The 13,331-nt window shown below is 47.1% G+C and overlaps 1 pseudogene; it reads left to right on the top strand.

Annotated features, from left to right (window-relative positions):
- The window catches only part of LOC140207758 (beta-1,3-galactosyltransferase 5-like), a 54,996-nt pseudogene that overhangs the window by 7,416 nt on the left and 34,249 nt on the right, over nt 1–13,331 (top strand).

The raw sequence follows: 13,331 nt of genomic DNA, 5'->3' as shown, positions 1-13,331 counted from the left end.
ATCGTCATCAAGGTCCCTCTCATTGGTGAATACAGACGAGAAGTATTCTTTGAGGATCTCGCTCACTTCCACAGCCTCTAGGTACATCTTGCCACCTTTATCTCTAATCAGTCCTAACTTCACTCCTGTCATCCTTTTGATCTTCACATAATTGTAGAATGCCTTGTGGTATTCCTTTATCCTACTCGCCAAGGCCTTCTCGCTCTTCTCAGCCCCTTCTTAAGCTCCTTTCTTGCTTCCCTATATTCCTCAATAGACCCATCTGATCCTTGCTTCCTAAACAAGATTTTCCACCTCACTTGTCACCTCACCCTACCATTCTTTACCTTCCTACATTTCCCTGCAAAAACATCATCCCAATCCACATTTGCAAGTTCTAGCCTTATAGCCTCATAATTTGCCCTTCCCCAATTAAAAATTTTCCTGTCCTCTCTGATACTATCCTTTTCCATGATAATGCTGAGGTCCAGGGAGCGGTGGTCACTGTCCCCCAGATGCTTCCCCACTGAGAGATCTGTGACCTGACCCAGTTCATTACCTAGTACTAGATCTAGTATGACATTCCCCTAGTCGGCCTGTCAACATACTGTGACAAATATCCGTCCTGGACACACTTAAAAAACTCTACCCCGTACAAACCCTTGGAACTAATCAGGTGCCAATCAATATTCGGGAAATTAAAGTCACCCATGATAACGACCCTATTATTTTTGCACCTTTCCAAAATCTGCCTCCCAATCTGCTCCTCGGTATCTCTGCTTCACCCAGGGGGCCTATAGACTATCCCCAATAGAGTAACTGCTCCCTTCCTTTTCCTGACTTCCACCCATACTGACTCAAAAGAGTATCCTGCTACATTACCCACCCTTTTTGTAGCTGTAATAGTATCCCTGACCAGTAATTCCACCCCTCCTCCCCTTTTTCCCCCTCTCTATCCCTTTTAAAGTACTGAAATCCAGGAATATTGAGAATCCATTCCTGCCCTGGTGCCAGACAAGTCTGTGTAATGGCCACTACATCATAATTCCATGTATGTATCCAAGCTCTCAGTTCATCACCTTTGTTCCTGAAGCTTCTTGCATTGAGGTACACACATTTCAGCCCTTCTACCTTACTGTCTTTACACCCTTTATTCTGCTTCTCTTTCCTCAAAGCCACTCTATATGTTAGATCTGGCTTTACTCCATGCACTTCTTTCACTGCTCTATCGCTCCAGATCCCATCCTCCTTGCAAATTATTTTAACCCCTCCCGAACCATGCTAGCAAACCTACCTGCAAGGATGTTGCTCCCCATCGAGTTCAGGTGCAACCCATCCAATCTGTACAGGTCCCACCTTCCCCAGACGAGATCCCAATGATCCAAAAATCTAAAACCCTGCTCCCTGCACCAACTCCTCAGCCACGCATTCAATTGCCATCTCCTCCAATTCTTACCATCACCATCACGTATCACTGGCAGCAATCCTGAGAACGTCACCCTTGAGGTCCTGTTCTTCAGCCTTCTGCCTAATTCCCAAAACTCACACTTCAGGACCTCATCCCTCTTCCTGCCTATGTTGTTGGTCCCAACATGTATCACCACTTCTGGTTGCTTTCCCTCTCGTACCAGGATGTCGTGCACCCTGTCAGAGACATCCCGGACCCTGGCACCTGCGAGGCAACAAACCTTGCGGGTGTCCTTCCCACGTCTACAAAATCTCCTGTCTGCTTCCCTGATTATAGAGACTCCAGTGAGGACAGCTCTCGTCTTCTCCGTTCCACCCTTCTGCACCACAGGGTCAGACTCAGTGTCGGAGGCCCTGCAACCGTGGGTCACACCTGGTCGGTCGTTCCCGCCAACAGTATCAAGGACGGTAAATTTATTATTCAGGGGAATGGCTACAGGGGTGTTCTGCACTAACTGTCTACTCACCTTCGCTTTCCCCCCTCTGACTGTCACCCAACGCCCTTTTTCCAGCATCCTACGTGTGACTACCTCCCTGTAGCTCATATCTATGACTACCTCATTCTACCTTACGAGTCGAAGGTCATCCAGCTGCTGCTCCAGATTCCTTACGTGGTCTTCCAGATCGCCCAGCCGCATGCACTTCTGGCAGATGTGACTCTGCGGGAGAGGGGAGTTCCCCCACGAATGCCACATCTCACATGAGAGGCACATCACCGTCTCAGGAGGCATTGTATAGACTAACTGGGAGCAAGTTCGTCCTCCGCCTCTTCTCCTCGAAGCCTCTCGAGTCAAAGCCTCAACGCTCCACTCCTTCACTGGCCGCTCCGCTTGAGCTCCCCCTGTATGCGTTTGTTTGAGCTGTTCAAACTGCTTGGTCACCTGACCTCGATTGCCCAATCAGCTGCTTTCTGCTGAGTCTGAGCTATTCAAATCTTGATTATCTAATCACCTGCTTTCTGCTTAGCTATTCAAATATTGATTGACTTGATTGCACAGTCCAACTGTCAAAACTGCCAGAATCCCTCGAGTCAAAGCCTCAAAGCTCCACTCCTTCACTGGACCACTCACTCACTGGCCGCTTTCCACAGCTAAAGGAGGACATGAGGTCCTTCTGCAGAACACCCTAAAGGTTAACTTGCAGGTTGAGTCAGTGGTGACGAATGTTAGTATTAATTTCAGGAGGTCTAGATTACAAGAGCAGGGATGTATTGATGAGGCTTTATAAGGCACTGGTGAGGCCTCACCTTGAGCATTGCGTACAGGTTTGGGACCCTCATCTTAGAAAAGATGTGCTGACATTGGAAAGGGTCCAGAGCAGGTTCATCAGGATGATTCCAGGAATGAAAGACTTATTTCACGAGGAACATTTGATGGCTCTGGGTCTGTGCTCGCTGGAATTCAGAAGGATGGGGAGGGGGGCGGGATCTCATTGAAAGTTTTCGAATGTTGAAAGGTCCAGACCGAGTAGATGTGGAAGGGATGTTTCTTATGTTGGGAGAGTCTAGGACAAGAGGGCACAGACTCAGTATAGAGGGGGCCCTTTCAAAACAGAGATGCGAAGAAATATCTTTCGCCAAAGGGTGGTGAATTGGCGGAATTTGTTGCTACATGCGGCTGTGGAGGCCAGGTCGTTGGTTGTATTTAAGACAGAAATTAATAGGGTATTAGAAACAAAGGAACATAGAAAACCTACAGCACAATGCAAGCCCTTCGGCCCACAAAGCTGTGCCGAACATGTCCTTACCTTAGAAATACCTAGGGTTACCCATAGACTTCGATTTCTCTGAGCTCCATGTACCTGTCCAGGGGTCTCCCTGAAAGACTCTATCGTATCCGCCTCCACCACTGTCGCCGGCAGCCCATTCCACGCTCTGTCCACACTCTGCGTAAAAACTTCCCCCTGACATCTCCTTTGTACCTACTTCTAAGCACCTTAAAACTATGCCCTCTTGTGCTATCCATTTTGCCTGGGGAAAAGCCTCTGACTATCCACATGATCAATGCCTCTCATTATCTTGTACACCTCTATCAAGTCACCTCTCATCCTCCGTCCCTCTAAGGAAAAAAGGCCGAATTTACTCAACCAATTCTCATAAGGCGTGTTCTCCAATCCAGGCAACATCTTTGTAAATCTCTTCTGCACCCGTCCTATAGTTTCCACATTCTTCCTGTCATGAGGCGACCAGAAGTGAGCACAGTACTCCAAGTGTGATCTGACCAGGGTCCAATATAGCTGTAAAATTAGCTCTCGGCTCCTAAACTCAATCCCACGATTGATGAAGACCAAGGCACCGTATGCATTCTTAGCCACAGAGTCAACCTGCGCAGCAGCTTTGAGTGTCCTATGGACTCGGACCCCAAAATCCCTGTGATCCTCCACACTGCCAAGAGTCTTACCATCAATACTATTTTCTGCCATCATATTTGACTTACCAAAATGAACCACCTCACACATCTGGGTTGAACTCCATCTGCCACTTCTCAGCCTAGTTTTGCATCCTATCAGTCCCGCTGTAACATCTGACAGCCCTCCACACTATCCACAGCACCCCAACCTTTGTGTCATCAGCAAATTTAATAACCCATCCCTCCACTTCCTCATCCAGGTCATTTATAAAAATCACAAAGAGCAGGGGTTCGAGAACAGATCCATGAGACACACCACTGGTGACCGACCTCCATGCAGAATATGACCTATCTACAACCACTCTTCGCTTTCTGTGGGCATGCCAATTCTGAATCCACAAACAATGTCTCTTGGATCCCATGCATCTTTACCTTCTTAATAAGCCTTGTCAGATGCCTTGCTGAAATCCATATACACTACATCTACGGCTCTTCCTTCATCCTAGTCACATCCTCAAAAATCAATCAGGCTCGTAAGGCACGACCTGTCTCTGACAAAACCATGCTGACTATTCCTAATCATATCATGCTTCTCCAAATGTTCATAAATCCTGCATCTCAGCATCTTCTCCATCAACTTACTGAAGTAAGACTCTCTGGTCTATAATTTCCTGGGCTATTTCTACTCCCTTTCTTAAATAATGAAACAACATCAGCAACCCTCCAATCTTTACGGAACATCTCCCGCCCCCATTGATGATGCAAAGATCATTGCCAGAGGCTCAGCAATCTTCTCCCTCACCTCCCACAGTAGCCTGGGGTACATCTCGTCCGGTCCCAGCGACTTATCCAACTTGATGCTTTTCAAAAGCTCCAGCACATCCTCTTTCTTAATATCTACGTGCTCAAGCTTTTCAGTCCGCTGTAAGTCATCCCTACAATCGCCAAGATCCTTTTCCGTAGTGAATACTGAAGGAAAGTACTCATTAAATACCTCTGCTATTTCCTCCGGTTCCATGCACACTTTTCCACTGTCACACTTGATTGGTCCTATTCTCTCACGTCCTATCCTCTTGCTCTTCAAATACTTGTAGAATGCCTTGGGGTTTTCCTTAATGCTGTCCGCCAAGGCCTTCTCATGGCCCCTTCTGGCTCTCCTAATTTATTTTTTAAGCTCCTTCCTGCTAGCCTTATAATCTTCTAGATCTCTATCATTGCCCACTTTTGTGAACCTTTCATAAACTTTTCTTCACTAGATTTACAACAGCCTTTGTAGACCACGGTTCATGTACCTTACCACCCTTTCCCTGCCTCACTGGAACGTACCGATGCAGAACCTTACGCAAATATCCCCGAACACTTGCCGCATTTCTTCTGTACATTTACCTGAGAATATCATTTCCCAGTTTATGCTTCCAAGTTCCTGCCTGATAGCCTCATATTTGCCCTTACTCCAATTAAACGCTTTCCTAACTTGTCTGTTCCTATCCCTCTCCAATGCTATGGTAAAGGAGACCGAATTGTGATCACTATCTCCAAAAAGCTCTCCCACTGAGAGATCTGACACCTGACCAGGTTAATTTCCTTATACCAGATCAAGTACAGCCTCTCCTCTTGGAGGCCTATCTACATATTGTATCAAGAAACCGTCTTGAACACACTAAACAAACGCTACCCCATCTAAACCGCTCGCTCCAGGGACATGCCAATCGATGTTTGGGAAATTAAAATCTCCACCACGACACCCCTGTTATTATTACATCTTTCCAAAATCCTTCTCCTTACCTGTCCCTCGATGCCCCTGTTACTGTTGGGTGGTCTATAAAAAACACCCAGTGGAGTTATTGACCCCTTCCTGTTCCTAACTTCCACCCACAGAGACTCCGTAGACAATCCCTTCATGACTTCCTCCTTTTCTGCAGCTGTGACACTATCTCTGATCAACAGTGCCACGCCCCCACCTCTTTTGCCTCCCTTCCTGTACTTTCTGAAACATCTAAAGCCTGGCACTCTTAGTAACCATTCCTGCCCCTGAGCCATCCAAGTCTCTGTAATGGCCACAACATTATAGCTCCAAATACTGAACCACGCTCTAAACTCATCCGCTTTGTTCATAATACTCCTTGCATTAAAATAGACACATCTCAAACCATCGGTCTGAGCGCGTCCCTTCTCTATCACCTGCCTATCCTCCCTCTCGCACTGTCTCCAAACTTTCCCTACTTGTGAGCCAACCGCCTCTTCCTCCGTCTCTTCAGTTTAGTTCCCACCACCCCCACCAGAAATCCGAGTTTAAACTCTCTCCAATAGCCTTAGCAAGCCTCCCCGCCAGGATATTGGTCCCCCTGGGATTCAAGTGGAACCCGTCCTTTTTGTTCAGGTTCAATCTCTTCGTGCACAAACAGTTGGAGCTCAGGACCTCCTTCTTCACCCTGCGACCCCTCGGACCGCCTCGACCCGCCGCTAGGGACCAACAACGGTGGTCGACCAGACGCTCCACCCGAGTCCTCTCCGCCTCCTCTCCTGGCCGAACGTCCTCGTCGGGGTCCGACCCCGTTAGCGGACATCACAGCACCTGGTTCATCCCCTGTCCCTCTCTCCCGCCTTCTGCCTCAAAACCCCGCGCATCCAAATCTTCCAGACACACCAATGTCATAACAACTATCCCAATTGGTTCATTCGTCCTCATATCAATAGATAATGCAAAACAAACTGCTACCGGGAAGGACTTCCTCAGCGCTTAAAATAACAAAGAAGCATTCCCAAGTATATCATAACAAAGAAGCCATTTTAAAGTTAACATACAAAATAAACCCGTACACAAGCAGCATAGTTGATTCTTCTCCACCTTTATTAGTAGCTAGCATGCTACGAGAGAGAACTTTCCATCTGCACTCACAGAGAATCAGCTGCGGAAGTCTCTCTATCGAAACACAGAGGTACAGTTTTTTGTCGCATCCTTGTCACGAAAGCCTAGCAACAGTGATAGTCCGAGACAAAGGCCGGTTAATTAACTAAAACAGAGGTAAACGTACTTGACAAAGAATACTTAATCACATCAGGCAGACGTAAACAGAGAACAGAGTATAATTAATTCCCACATCCTGCATGTCCTCGTCTGGACACTCAGCATTTACATGTAAGCAGGACAGATTGAACCTTTAACATCTCAATACAAAAGAACAGTCAGATTAATAGACACTCCGCTGCTCAAATAGAGAAGAACTTAGATAAGAGACTTCACCAAAATTAAAAAAGGAATGTAAGGATTGTCCTGCCTTATCGGCACCTTTTGCCGGAACCAAAATGTGTGAAGACTAGGAGATGTCTTCTTGTGGGTTCTGTAAGTTTCAGCCCTTATTTTGCTCCAAAGAGGCAGTTTTGAGACTTTATTCAAGCATACTGAAGTTACAGGTATAGTCGGTACTTGACCGAAAGTTGAAAGTTATACAGGACCTCAAAAGGTGTGAAAAGTCAGGCGACAGCAGCTGCTCAAACTGCAGACATTCTCAAACCAGAATACACAGACTCAACCTTAACCATCATTTACAAGAATCTGAGACTTCCCAATTCCCTTAAAACTTTATCAGTGGGAGGGACGTGGATAGTTGAGAGTGGGTGCAGAGGAGATTTACAGGGATTCAGGACTGGATGAGGGGGCATGTCTCATGAGGATGGGTTGAGTGAGCTCGGGCTCTTCTGTTTGGAGCGGGGTAGGACGAGAGTTGACTGGACAGTGCACAGGATGACAAGAGACATTGATCAAGTGGGCGGCCGGAGACTTTTATTTTCATAGGGTGGAAATAGCTAATACCAAGGGGGACACAATTTTCAAAATGATTGGAGGACATTATCGGCGGATGTCAGGGGTAAGTTCTTTACACAGAGATTGGCGTTTGCGTGGACGGTGGTAGAGACGGATACAATTGGGGACATTTAAGAAACTCTTAGGTAGGCACGTGGGTGATAGAAAAACAGAGGGGCTACGTAGGAGGGAAGGGTTCCATTGATCTTAGTGTCGGTCAGGTGTTCGGCGCAATATCGTGGGCCGAAGGAGCTGTGCTGTGCTGTACTGTTCCATGTTCCACACAGACACAAGAACATACAAAGGTTTGAATGACTAGCTCAATTCGGCGCAACACCATGGCGGAAGGGCTCGTTGCTGAGCTACACTGCCGGATATTCTGTCTGCTGTGAATCATGTGTTGGTGCAACAGGTTCACTTTAATTCAGCATCATGCCTAACACAGACATGGTGGGCCGAACGGATCTTACCTGGGCTGTAACGTTCTAGATAATAGATAATAGATAAAGAAGGAGCCTCGTAGGTTTTTTGGAGTTTTGAACAATGAGTGATGATGTTGAACGGCAGCCCTGGGGTTATGACGCGGTAGACCTACCGGTGGGTTATTCTGTACAGACGCTGAATTGTATTCTAGGATGCGCGCTGGGAGACGTCATCAGTGATGTAACCTGGGGTCATTGCGTGTTTCGGGTCTTTCAACGTCAGACGTTCTGTCCCCGGCGACCCAGCCAGGGTTGATCAGGCCCTAGTTTGTATCCCAGCAGCATCGGTCCACGGGCCCCAGGTCTTAGACCGTACGACCGTGGAACATAGGGGCAGAATTAGGCCATTCAGTCCATCGAGTCTGCTCCGCCAATCCATTATGGCTGATCCTGGATCCCACTCGACCCCATACACCTGCCTTCTCTCCCTGTCCTTGGATGCCCTGGCCGGTCAGGAAACGATCATTTTCCGCCTTATATATATACCCACGGACTTGACTTCCACCGCAGTCTGTGGCCAAGCGTTCCACAGCTATACGTCTGTTCTAAACATCATCCCTCAGTTTTGAGGCTGTGCCCTCTAGTCCTGGATACCACTATGATAGATACCATCCTCTCCACATCCATCCTATCTAGTCCTTTCAAGATTTGGTAGGTTTCAATGAGATACCGCCGCATTCTTCCAAATTCCAGTGAGTACAGGCCCAAAGTTCCTTTCATTCTCGGAATAATCCTCATGAACCTCCTCTGGACTCTCTGCAATGACAACACATCCTGTCTGAGATATGGGGCCAAAAACCTGTTGGGAATACTCTAAGTGAGACCTGACTTGTGCGTAAAAAAGCTCAGCATTATCTCCTTGCCCTTACATTCTACTCTCCTTGAAATAAATACCAACATTGCATTTGCCCTCAACCTGTAAATTAACCTTCTGGAAGTCTTTCACGAGGACTCCTAAGTCTCTCTGCACCTCCGATGTTTGAACCTTCTCTCCATTTAGAAAATTATTTTTCTTTCTACTAAAACGTATTATCATACATTTCCCAGCTCTGCATTCCATTTGCCACTTTTTTGCCCATTCTTCCAATTTGTCTAAGTCCTGCTGCAACCGCATTGCTTCCTCAGCTCTGCATACCCCTACACCTACCTTCGTTGCCTACCCCTGCCACTTGAGAACTTCTTTCTCTGCGGAACATATCTATCCTGCACCTTGTGAACTATTCCCAGAAACTTCGGCCATCTCTGCTCTGCCGTCATCCCTGCCAGTATCCTCCTCCAATCCACCTGGACAAGCTCCTCTCTCAAGCCTCTGTAATTCCCTTTATTCCATTGTGATACTGATAGATGTGATTTATGCTTCTCCATCTCAAATTGCAGTATGAATTCAATCATATTATGATCACTGCCTCCTCAGGATTCCTTTACCTCAAGCTCCCCAATAAAACCCGGATTATTACACAACACCCAACCTACGATAGCGTCTCCCCGAGCACAAGCTGCTCTAAAAAACCATCTCGGAGGCATTCGACAAATTCCGTCTCCTGCGATCCGAACCCAACCTGATTTTCCCAATCCTCCTTGTATATTGAAGTCCCCCATTAAAATTGTAACATTACGCTTATTGCATGCCCTTTCCAGCTCCCTTTGCAATCTCAACCCCACGTCTTGGCTACTGTTTGGAGACCTGTATGTGATTCCCATAATGGCTTGTTTACTCTTTCCAGATCAGTGGCATCATTCCCATTGTGGGGGTGGTGACCAAAACTCTTCACAATATTCCACCAGAGTCTTGAAGAACTGCAGCACAGCGTCTCAAGTTCTATACTCAGTGCCCTGACTGAGGAAGGCGAGCATGCCAAATATCACCTTCACCAGTCTGTCTATCTGTAATGCCCCTTTCCAAAAAAAAACCCCACGTACTCCAGATTAGAATCAGCTTTGTTATCACTGAACCTATGTACTGTGAGGGTGGCAAAGACCTCTGCACAGTCCTGTATTTCCCGACGTGGAGAGGAGAGAGAGTTTGTAAATCTGGACGTTGGGGAATGGTGAGGGGCGTGGGGCAGGTGGCGGAGAAGGGGTGCAGACACACTCAGCCCGGACACAACAGGCGAGGTCGAGCAATCGGTTTATTGATCATTACAGAATGTCTCTCTGGTGCTCCCTGCTCCTTTTCTCAGCCATGATTCCCTCTCTCCCTAAATCCTTCCCACTCTCAGTCCACAGCAGAAATCCATATCAAAATCAGGCTTGTCATCACTCACATATGTCACGATATGTTTTTCTTGTGGCAGCAGTAGAGTGCAATACATAAAATTACTACAGTACTGTCCAAAGGTCTGGGGCATCCTGGCTATATATATGTGGACATTTGATTCTGGGACCCACTTATCCAGGACAGTCCGATATCCACGGATGTCTTTCGTAACGCATCCATGTCACTGTCCTTTGAACGGGGAGCAGGTCCGAAACTCCAACCTGATGTCTAACTCCACCTCATCCCTGTCCCTAAATCCCAAAGTGACTCCTGACTCCTGTCTCTGTCCCTATGAACTGGAAAAAAAAAGCCCATGACTACATCTGAGCCGTGAACTCGATGGAGACCAAAGCTCGATGCCATCTTGTGTGGGATATGGTCCTCACACCGGTACATGGGAGTAATTTAGTTGGGAAAAGGTCTGTCTGGGATATAGTTCACACGCCGGCAGATGGTAGTAATTCAGTTGGGAGAAGGTCTGTCTGGGATATGGTCCTCACGGCGGCACATGGGAGAAATTTAGTTGGGAAAAGGTCTCTCTGGGATATGGTCCTCAGGCCGGCACATGGGAGTAATTTAGTTGGGAAAAGGTCTGTCTGGGATATGGTTCACACGCCGGCAGATGGGAGTAATCCAGTTGGGAGAAGGTCTGTCTGGGTTATAGTCCTCAGGCCGGCACATGGGAGTAATTTAGTTGGGAAAAGGTCTGTCTGGGATATGGTCCTCACGCCGGCAGATGGAATTCATTCAGTTGGGAGAAGGTCTGTCTGGGGGTGGTGGGCAGAAAGGCCCATTTCTCTACAGCGCCCAGTGGTTTATTTTGTGGATATTTCACAGCTCCTGTGTATCAGATCCGTGTGGCACAGCCCAGTACCCATTCTGTGTTCATATTGTGTCCTCTCCTCCCTCGTACCTACTGCCCATGTTAGTTACAAACACAGGAGATTCTGCAGATGCTGAAAATCTACGGAAAATGCTGGAGAAACTCCATAATTCTTGCCTTGGTTCATATTTCACTCCCTAGTCGGTGTGTCCACTCCTGCTCCGATACACAGAGTCCTTTTCCTGTCCTGAGCTGTTGTCGATGTCGTGTCCATTGAGGAAGTTTGGAAAATGAGAACAATAGACTGTTCATTCCAGGCGGCTCCCTCACTTTGCATGTTCTCCCATATCATATAATCAGCCGTCTCACTAACCAGCCCTGTGTTCTTTCACACCAGCAGCCGGTGTGGAAGGTAGTCGGTGCTAAGGCTGACACTTCTCACGGACTGACTCCACAAGTGAGGAGGATGCAGGTACTTCCATCTCCCTTATCTCTCACGCAGACTGTAAACGATGGTTAGGCTCAGATATCTGTCATCTGTGCTGTTAACGTGTGTGTGTGTGTGTGTGTGTGTATGTGTGTGTGTGTGTGTGTGTGTGTGTGTGTGTGTGTGTGTGTGTGTGTGTATGTGTGTGTGTGTGTGTGTGTGTGTGTGTGTGTGTGTGTGTGTGTGTGTGTGTGTACTCTGCATGGGGACTGCGTTTGGTGGAGAGAACAGATCAGAAGAGGGAATGGGGTGGACAGGATGCAGGGACATTAAAGTAGATGGAATTTCTGGAAGGAAAGAGGGAGTTCTCACCTACCTCAAGAAGGTCCCAGTGAGAGAGAGAGAGCGAGGGAGATCTCACACTTTTCTGTGTCGACTCAGTGTGTTGGTGGAGGGGGGGGGAGGGAGAGACACACACAGAGGGAAGAGAGTGAGACAGAGGGTCCTACCCTTCTCACTCTGAGATGAGAGAGAGAGAGAGAGAGAGAGAGATAGCTAGGTAGATATCTCACCTCTGTCTGTCGGCTCCCAGTGAGAGCATGGTGTACCACACCCACTATCGATGGATCCTGAGTTATTGTCCCAGTTTGCAGTCTGGTCCGTACCCCACTGTCTCGTTTCCCTCTGATTTAAGTTACGTTCAGAATCAGGTGTGTTATCACTGACATATATGGTGAGATTTGTTGTTTTACGAAAGCAGAACAGTGCAATGAATAAAATTTACTGTAGATTATAATAAATATAGAAATATATTTGTGAGAAAATTAAATTATGTTTTCTCCCCCTTTAGCCGGCAAGAGGAGGGTCCCGTGGCTTGTTCTGGCTTTTCTGGGTGAGTAATTTACATCAGCAAGGGGATTTTGTGTGGAAGTTGTGTCCAGGCAAGGATAAATTGTAGACAGTGCAGACAGCCCTGGCAACAAAGGCCTTTAAAGAGCATAGCTCCTATTTTGTTTTACAGAATTATAAAAATTTATTCACTCACAAAATACAGACATCTGTGATTTTTGGGATTGTTCAGAATTTCAAGTTAAAATATGGTTACTACTTTCTACAAAACATTCAATTCCCTGGAGGGCCCACTGTTCCCGGAAATAACCCCTGTGCCCATAGTGACCGCACTCTCCCTCTTTACAGACACTTCAGCATGAACGTAACCCCAGAAGAGGGGCAGGCATTCAGCTTAGGCAGAGCACTTGACTGCCTGGACCCACGAATGGCCATCTCGGCCAGGTCCAGGAACAAGCCCACCAGTAGATTCTCTGAGCATCCCAACCCCCTCCGTACTGGGTGACCATATATCAGGAGCACAGAGCTGAAGTACAACCAAAACGTGAGCAGCAGCCCATTCAGATACTCAAACAGGGGCTGCAACCTCTCACACTTCATATAAACATTGTACCCTGACTCCTCCCGGCTTCACAAAGGACAGGTGAACCGGGTGTCTGTGAAACGGCTCAAAAATCTATTGCACGGCACAGGGGAAAAGTTCACGGAACTTCACTCGCCCCATCATTGAAATGTTCCCTCAACTTATGAACTCACTCTCAAGGACTCTTCATCTCATGATCTTGATATTTATTGCTTATTTATTTATCATTATTATTTCTTCTTTTTGTATTTGCAGTTTGTTGTCTTCCGCACTCTGGTTGAATGGCCTAACTGGTCAGTCTTTCATTGATT

The sequence above is a fragment of the Mobula birostris genome, chromosome 13 (genome assembly GCF_030028105.1).
Source record: "Mobula birostris isolate sMobBir1 chromosome 13, sMobBir1.hap1, whole genome shotgun sequence".
Taxonomy (NCBI): domain Eukaryota; kingdom Metazoa; phylum Chordata; class Chondrichthyes; order Myliobatiformes; family Myliobatidae; genus Mobula; species Mobula birostris.
Note: the sequence above shows the minus strand (reverse complement) of the source record. Positions and strands in the feature narration are given on the sequence as shown.